General features: G+C 40.4%; 1 protein-coding gene across 16 annotated transcripts in view; it reads left to right on the forward strand.

Annotated features, from left to right (window-relative positions):
- Epb41l2 (erythrocyte membrane protein band 4.1 like 2) overlaps positions 1–8,633 on the forward strand; it is a 177,774-nt gene that overhangs the window by 29,578 nt on the left and 139,563 nt on the right. The window lies entirely within an intron of this gene.

Consider the following 8,633-nt stretch of genomic DNA (forward strand, 5'->3'; position numbering starts at 1 on the left):
AATATCTAAAATAAAAAAAAAATGAAAAAAAAATAATAATAATAAAAAAAAAAAAGAATCTGCGGTTCCGGTTAGCTGGTGCTGAAGAATGAGCTGTGATTAGCAGGAGGCAGGCACCATGGAAGTGAAACCTTGGCTTTACTGGGACAGTTGGTGCTGGTTAGTGGAGCTGAGAAGGTAGCAGTGGTTAAGAGACCAGCATCACCGAGAAGCATAAATCTGGGAGTATATCCTCATAGTCAGCCCCGCAGAAGCTGTGCTTCAGAAGAGAAGACTGCACCTCATGCTGGCAGGCAGACTTGGTGTTCTAAGGATTGCCAGGTGCTGCTGGTTGAAGGCTCATAGACATTGTGGCTAGTTAGCAGCTGAGCCTTGGCACTGAGAGGCAGAGCTAGAGTTAGTGGCTGTGGGCAGTGTTTACTCAGCAAGTGTTGTCAGCTGTGCTGCAAGTTAGACTTTTGAGATACTGCTTGAGCACTCAGTGGGGACTGCAGGTGTGCTTCCATATCTGACTGAATCAGAATCCAACTCTGCCCACATACTATGATTGGTGATACTTCACCTCAGTTCTCTTTAACTTAAAGGTTCTGCTTTCTCACACATACTTGTATGAAGTGATGGGTATATGTTCTGAACCATCCCCACAGTTTTTGGGGTGCCACTTATCTCTGTTGGGTGCTCTGTTCCTCTGTCCCATTTACGTTGGTAGGAATAAGCACAAGCTTTGGTTTTTTTTTTTTTTTTTTTCCAGACAGGGTTTCTCTGTGTAGCCCTGGCTGTCCTGTGACTCACTCTGTAGACCAGACTGGCCTTGAACTCAGAGATCTATCTGCCTCTGCCTCCCAGGTGCTGGGGTTAAAGGTGTGCACCACCACCACCTGGCTAAGCAGAAGCTTAAAAAAAAAAATCAGTTTCCAGTTTTTTTTTTGCTCATTAACATCTTGTTTTTTAATGTCTTTGCAAATTTTCATGTATACTATTATTAATGTGCATGAATGTTTTGCCTACATGTTTGTTTCTGCACCATGCACATGGTGCTGTAGTCACAGCAGTTTACAAGGTGGGAGCTGGGAATTGAACCCAGGTCCTGTGAAGCAGAGCCTCTTAGTCATTGAGCTGTTTCTCCAGCCTCATTTTTTTCTTTTTTCTATGTGTACGGGTGGTTTTTTGTTTTTTCAAGACAGGGTTTCTCTGTGTAGCCCTGGCTGTTCTGGAACTCACTCTGTAGACCAGGCTGGTCTTGAACTCAGAAATCCACCTGCCTCTGCCTCCCAAGTGCTGGGATTAAAGGCGTGCGCCACCACTGCCTGGTGTGTCCAGGTGTTTTGACTGCATGTATATATGTTCACGTGTGCAGTCAGGGATGAGTTCCCTGGGACCAGCATTACAGACAGCTGTGAAGTCAAGTTCTGTGAGCAGATCTGGGCTTACTGGAAGAGCAGCCAGTCCTTGTAGTGCAGAGCATTCTCTCCAGGACTCTGGGTTGGTTGTTTCTTAATACTACTATGGGCGTGTTCCAAAACCAGGTGTAAGGATGCTGAGATTCCTTCATTTTCTGAAATCAGCCGAACCCAGATTTCCCATGAAAACAAGTGGAATCACTTACAGATTTGAGAAAGGTAATGGCCTGCAAACTCCACACCCAGATACATAATGGAAACAAGGCCTGGCTTGCCATAAAAGAAAGATGCTTTACAGTTATGCTAGTCTTGGTTTCTTTCAGACCATGACAGGGATAGTCCAGTTGTTGCCTAGATTTCCCACCCAGTAAGCAAGTATCCTTAAGTACTTTTTTCTTTCTTTCTTTCTTTCTTTCTTTCTTTCTTTCTTTCTTTCTTTCTTTCTTTCTTTTTTTTTTTTGTTGGCAGTTGGATGTCAGGATTAAAATGGGAAGATGACAAGTTAGAGATGTGTTAGAGATGACACCAAGATGTGTAAGGAGATGAAACAGTTTTTGCAGGGAGCTTCTGAAGAACATTTGTAACCCCGTCTCCCTCCCTTTCTTCCTCCTTGCCCCCATCGCACCCCTGCTCTGATTCTTTCAATGGAACTTTTCAGATGCAGAAACAGAGAAGACAGTAGAGTGATGGGCACCAGTCGTCTGTCTCAGATGGCAGTGGACAGACTTACACTGCTGTCCATTGGGATCTTTGCCTTTCCCATTTGTTTTCAGACGTTTGGCACACAGTGGGTCCTTTGTCTTTCCTATATCAATGCTGATATTTCTGCTAGTTTTGTCTATGTATTTTGGTTGATTCTCATTTTAGGTAGCAGGTGGAGGGACTTGGATGATAGACTAAGATGATGTAACATGCTTTCTTACTGTCTTTCTTTTGAAACAAATGGCTTTACCTGTGGTTTTTAGCAGTTACTGATAGGTTACTAATTGCCTTGGATGCATTATGTGATTACATTACTTTCATGTGTGTTTTTTATCCAGGTAATTTAAATTATGGAGCTCAGAGCCTTTCATCTCTCCATCTATATTATGTATTTGTAAAGAAGGGAATTTAACATTTAATCAGAGCACTGCTATTTTTATAACTTAATTGTCAGGAATTCTCTAACATTATCTAATTTTTGGTGTGTTATAATACCCGCAGTCATTCCCACGGTATCTTCTATAGTATGCTTATTTAACCAGCTTTGCAAAGGAACACTTCCTCACTTACCCGTGCCTTTGCTACTTAGTGTCTTTTATTTTGAAATAATTAAGCCCCCCTTTTCATTTCATTATATTTTCATGATGGCGACTTATTAGAAAGACATGATGTCACCTCCTATCTCCTAAAACCTTTCCTTTCTCTGACTGAGTTTTACTGTTTCTATGGTGTGTTTAGCTCATCCTTCTGTGTCCCTTATTGAAATTGAAAGTCTGTCTGAAGAATTCAAATGAGAATAAACATTTTAGTAGAGTGTTTAATAACCAGACCCATTGCATCATAGCAGGAGCCATACAAATCATTATTAATGAAGCTAGGATCATTTAAGGTGATGATAGATTTTCCGATTGTGAAATCATGATTTCCCCCTTAATATCATCTGGGAGGAGTGAAATTTTGGCAATACTTATATGTCTAGTTCTTCATCCAACTTCTACCTAATATAGTATCCTTTGGTGGTTTTTACCAGTTATCTTCCTGGAATTAGCAAAAATTATAAAAAGGATTTTTAAAGAATTGGAGTTAAAATGTACAAGCTTACTATCTTGATCTTTTTAAAGCACATAGTTCAGTATTAAATTTTTTGTGATGTGCTTATCTTCATGGCACTGAAACTGTATATTCTAAAATGGCATTTGAATGCTTTAAAAAAGAAAGATGCATGTATATAGTGCACCCACCATGTGTATGTACCCTGTGGAAACCAGGAGGTGTCAGATCCCCTGGAACTTGGGTTACAGGTAGTTGTGAACCCCTACTTTGGTGCTGGGAACTGAATCCCAGTCCATTGCAAGAGCAGCAAGCATTGTTCAGCTGAGCCAATTTTCCAGCTGCAGTATTTATATCTCTTATTCTCTTCATTTGTTTGTTCTTTGCTAAGTAGCATTCCTTTATCAAGGCAGGCTCTTTGGTTACCATAAAATAATTTTAAAATAGGAAACACTGGGTAAATGTTTAATTTTTTGCTTTATTGCAGTTTGGAAGGGGGCTTAATAGTTAGACCTGTTTCTTTTTTTCTGCATTACTAGAAAAAGTTTTGGGTTTTAAATGTTGCCAGATGTTCATGTATAGCGATTTCTACAGCCTGTGGCTTGTGGGAGGAGGGATGAGTGATCAGGATGTGGGACCTGCTGAAAGCAGGTAGGTCCTGGGAGGGGCTACTCTTGTAGGTCTGTTGGAATCTCAGCCTCCTCTCCCGCCCCTGACTGCCTGTGGTAAGTGGTGAGTAAGCAGCCTTGCTAGACTTTCCTCTGTCAACTACCATGAGCTGTAGTGTTGTGGGCTGAAACTTTTGAACCTGTGTGCCAAAACTAAGCTTTCATCCTTACAGGTTAATTTGTCTCAGCTATTGTCATAGCAGTGAAAAGCTAACCCGAAGCAGGCTGCTTCTTTCTTGAGTATCTTCATTGATTTAAGAATTTTTATATATTCTATGGATTTCAAGCAGTTACATAGACATTTTTTTTTAACTTCTTGAACCAGAGTCTTGCTATATGCTGTATTATACTGTGATTGGTCATTCATTGTTTTTGTATGATGTCCAGGTTTCCTAAGTCCTTTTATTTTTTTCTTTATTTTTTCCTCTTTTTATTAAAATTTAATTTTGTTTATTTACATTCCAAACATTGCTGCCTTCCTGGTCCCCTCCCCGAGTTCTTCACCCCCCACTCCAGAGGGTGCTCTTCCAGCTGCCCACCCACCCTCATCTCACCCCTGCTAGCATCCCCCTTCCCTGGAGCATCAAGTTTCTACAGGATTAAACTCATCCTTTCCCATTGAGGCCAAAAAGGCAGTTCTCTGCTACATATGTGCCCTGGGGCCATGGACTAGCCCATGCATACTCTTTGGTTGGTGGCTTAGTCTCTGTGAGCTCTGGGTTAGCTGACACAGTTGTTCTTTCTATGGGGTTGCAATGCCCCCAGCTCCATCAGTCCTTCCCTTAACTCTTCCATGTTGGTCGCCAACCTCAATCTAATGGTTGGTTTTTAGTATTTGCATTTGACTCAGTCAGCTACTGTTAGAGCCTCTCAGAGGACCTACTGCCATGCCAGGCTCCTGTCTGCACACACAATATGGCATTAGTAATAGTGTCAGAGTTTGGTGTGCACCCATGGGATGGATCCCATGTTGGGCTAGTCACTGGGTGGCCTTTCTTTCAGTCTCTGCTACATTTTTGTTCCTGTGTTTCCTTTAGATTGGAATGATTCTGGGTCAAAAAATTTGAAGATGGGAGGGTGGTCCCCTTTCTCAACTGGGGGTCATGTCTATCTACTGGAGATAGTCTCTTCCAATTCTGTCTCCCCACTTCTGGGCATTTTGGCTAATGTCCTCCCCATTGAGTCCTGGTAGCCTACATCCAAGGTCTCTGGGACAGTCTAGAGGTTCCCCACCCCAACCCCAGTCCCCACTGCTGCTGTATATTTTGATTCATTCTCCTGGCCCTCTGGGTTTCTTTCTTGTCTCTCCCTATACCTAATCTTGTTCCCCTCTTCTCCCCTTTCCTGAGTTCTTTTACATTGGCTCTGTCTTTTTGACTTAACCATATCAAACACTGAAAAAAAAGGAATGAGTTTATTTAAAGACAATGTGTGTGTGGGTTTTTTTTTTTTTAATTTAGAATACCATCAAATCCCCCTTAGCTTTAACACAAAACAGTCTGTGATATAAACAAGTGTTGTGAAGCAGAGTGCTTACACAGTGATACCAAGATATCTTCACTCAGGAACTGGATGAAAGTCCAGGACTTCTCCTTGCCGTATGGTTTGTGGTCTTTTAATGCTTAAAATGTTGTTTTACTATTTAGTCATTGTTTTTTGAGTTATATGTCATAATCTGTTCCCTATTCAGTTAGCTTTCCAGGCCACACAGATTCATTTTGGAGCCATGAGAGTTCCAGCATCCTTTGGAGTCACAAGCTCCATCCTCAGAGGAAACTAGGAGGGATTTGCATGCTAGCTAACCTCCACCTTTGATTTTATTCTAAAGCATAGCCAAGCACTCTACCTGGACGGTAACCTTGTCATGCTGAGAGTTTCCTCTGCTTGGAGTAAACAGGTCATATTAGGAGTTGAAGTGTATGAGTTGGTAACAGACTGCTCAGTAAAAAGAGTAAAGTCTTCATGAGCACATCATGTTTCCACACCTCTGGGAAAACGGTTTCTGACATTTTAAAACACACATTGGCTTATGACTCTCCCCTTCTTTCCTACAGTGGAGTTTAATGCGCATTTTGTTCATTGTGCAGGCAATATTTCTTTCTAGCTTTGTAGGCTTTCATTTCTGAGTAAATGTGGCTTGGTTTACCCGTGTTCTCTCCGTTCAGCATCATGACTCTCTGTAGCATTAAATAGGAGCCTCCAGCCTCTAAGGGCTTTGGAGCCCGTACTGCATGTTGGGCAGCAGTACAAATAATACAGCTGCATACCATGCTAGTACAAACCAAATGCTTGGCTTTGAAAAGCCATTTCTTTTCCAAGAATAGAAACTAGTATAACGGAATTCTGTGTTTATTCTTCAGGGAGTTAAGTTTTAAAGTAAAAAAATAAAAAGCCATACAATACTTTAGTTAGAAGTACTCTTCTTTATATTTAAGTTATGGCAGGTTTGTAAACTATAACATTTTTTGTAACTGTAAGAAACTTATTTTGTAAAGAACTAGCACTTTTAAAAAATATCTAAAATTGCATAAACTGCAGAAACTGAATGCTGTCATTTCTAGCAGATAAAGCTTTTCTGTGGCTATTCCAGATGTGGCAGCAACTAGAATAATATGAATACTTGGTTATTTCTTTCACATTCATAATATTACTGAATTGTGAATTAGTTCAACTTAAGTTGTGCAGGATTATCCTTTATAAGGACATGCTTTTTCTTACATGAAAGTATAAGTGTCTGTGGGTTGAATGGCAATTATTTTGTATATTACCTTACAATGAATTTAGGCGATCTTACAGCTAGTATTTATGATAAAAATTTTTTTCCTTTTTTTAAAAGTTTTTATTTAATGTATGAGTATCTGCTTGTATACCTGCATGCCAGAATAAGGCCCAAGATTTTACTATAGATGGTTGTGAGCCAACATGTGGTTGCTGGGAATTGAACTCAGGACCTCTGGAAGGGCAGCCAGTGCTCTTAATCACTGAGCCATCTCTCTAGCCCTATGATAAAATTTCTTAAAAAGCAATTAGGGTTGGGTAAATTAAGAATTAAAAGAAAACATCCAAGAAAATATCTATACATGCAGCTGTAACTGTGGACTAGCATGTGTTTTGAAGATATTCTGTTTATTTGATTGCTTTATTATTTCTATTTTTGTATAAGAAATATTATGTGGTGCCAGTGCCTGACAAATAAAGAAGTAGATGCTCATAGCCATCCATTGGACTGAGCATAGGGTCCCCAAGGAGCTAGAGAAAGGACCCAAGAAGCTGAAGGGTTTGCAGCCCCTTAGGGTGAACAACAATATGAACTAACTAGTACCCTCAGAGCTCCCAGGGTCTCAACCACCAACCAAAGAGTACACATGGTAGGACCAATGGCTCCAGCTGCATATGTAGCAGAAGATGGCCTAGTTGGTCATCAATGGGAGGAGAGGCCCTTGGTCCTGTGAAGGATCTATGCCCCAGTGTAGGGGAATGCCAGGACCAGGAAGGGGGAGAGGGTGGGTTGGTGAGCAGGGGGAGAGGGGAAGGGCAAAAAAGAAAAACCATAACTGCCCCAAACTCCTTCTTTTCATGGGGCTCTGAAATGGCTCCATGTGTTTGCTATGCTATCCCTGTGATTCATCCTTTGTTATGATTTCCAAAAGTAATAGTGAAGACTCTGCTTTTCATTTGTACAGTTAGAGTTATAAAATCAAAGCTCATGGCAACTCAGGAAAAAAAAAAAAAAGAAATAATATGTGGTTAATGACTTATAACCCCCCAAAAGTATTTGATCTCTAAAAAAAAAAAAAAAGCAAAACAGATATACACATAAATAGAATATCTGATTTATTCCTGATTTAACTGTTACTCTTTGGAAATGCTTGCTGAATGTCACTGGAGACATTTTTCTCCTTAAACCCTGAAATTCTTGTGTTTGTGTGTTTCCATATGTGTATGTGATGCATGTACATGCATGTATATGTACATGTCTCTGGAGGCCTTGGGTGGTGTTCCTCAAGTATTGTCTACTTTTTTTTTTTTTTTTAATGAGATAGGCTCTTGCACTGTCCTGCACATTGGGCTGGCTGACCAGGAAACTTTAGAGATGCAGAGGTTACAAGAGAACATGGTGACAGCTTTTTCTCTCTAAAATGGAGCTTCTGGGACTGACCTCCATTCAGCTCCTTCAGCTTGGAATGCAGACAGTTTACTAGTGAGTTTCCTGATCCTTTGAATTTTTACAGTATAAGACAAAACGATTTTCTAAAAGGGAACTTATTTTTATTAAGGCTGGAAGCTCATAATCTTGGCACTCCAGTCTGAGGCCAGCTTGAACTATACTGTGAGACCTGTTTAAACAAAGATTAGTAGTTGAGACTTTTCTAAGTTCTATTTCTTGAGTGCTTTATATACTTTGGAGCCAATTCTTCTCTAATTCTTGATCCTTTTAAAATGAGTAATTTCTGATTCCCACAAGTAGGTTTAACTGCTATCTCTTTGTCACTCTTGGATGTGCACAGCATCGATCAGGTTCCATTTTAAAAGCCAAGTGTACAGGCTTTTCCAGTTCCTGCCTCTTGTCAGAGCAGCAACCATACTTTAGCCTGTTCCCAGTGATTGGCATGTGTTAAAGCACTCTCTGAGTATTTATAGAATGAATAAAAACTAGTAAACAAAATACAAGTCTTAATGAAGTTCAGATTATGTTATTGTTTGGATGGAAATGTCACTCACAGGTTTATGAGTTGAATGTTGAGGACCTCAGCTGGAGGCACTGATCTGAGAGGCAGTGGAGACTTGAGGAGATGGGGTCTCTCTGGAGTAG

The sequence above is a fragment of the Mastomys coucha genome, unplaced genomic scaffold (assembly GCF_008632895.1).
Source record: "Mastomys coucha isolate ucsf_1 unplaced genomic scaffold, UCSF_Mcou_1 pScaffold2, whole genome shotgun sequence".
NCBI lineage: Eukaryota > Metazoa > Chordata > Mammalia > Rodentia > Muridae > Mastomys > Mastomys coucha.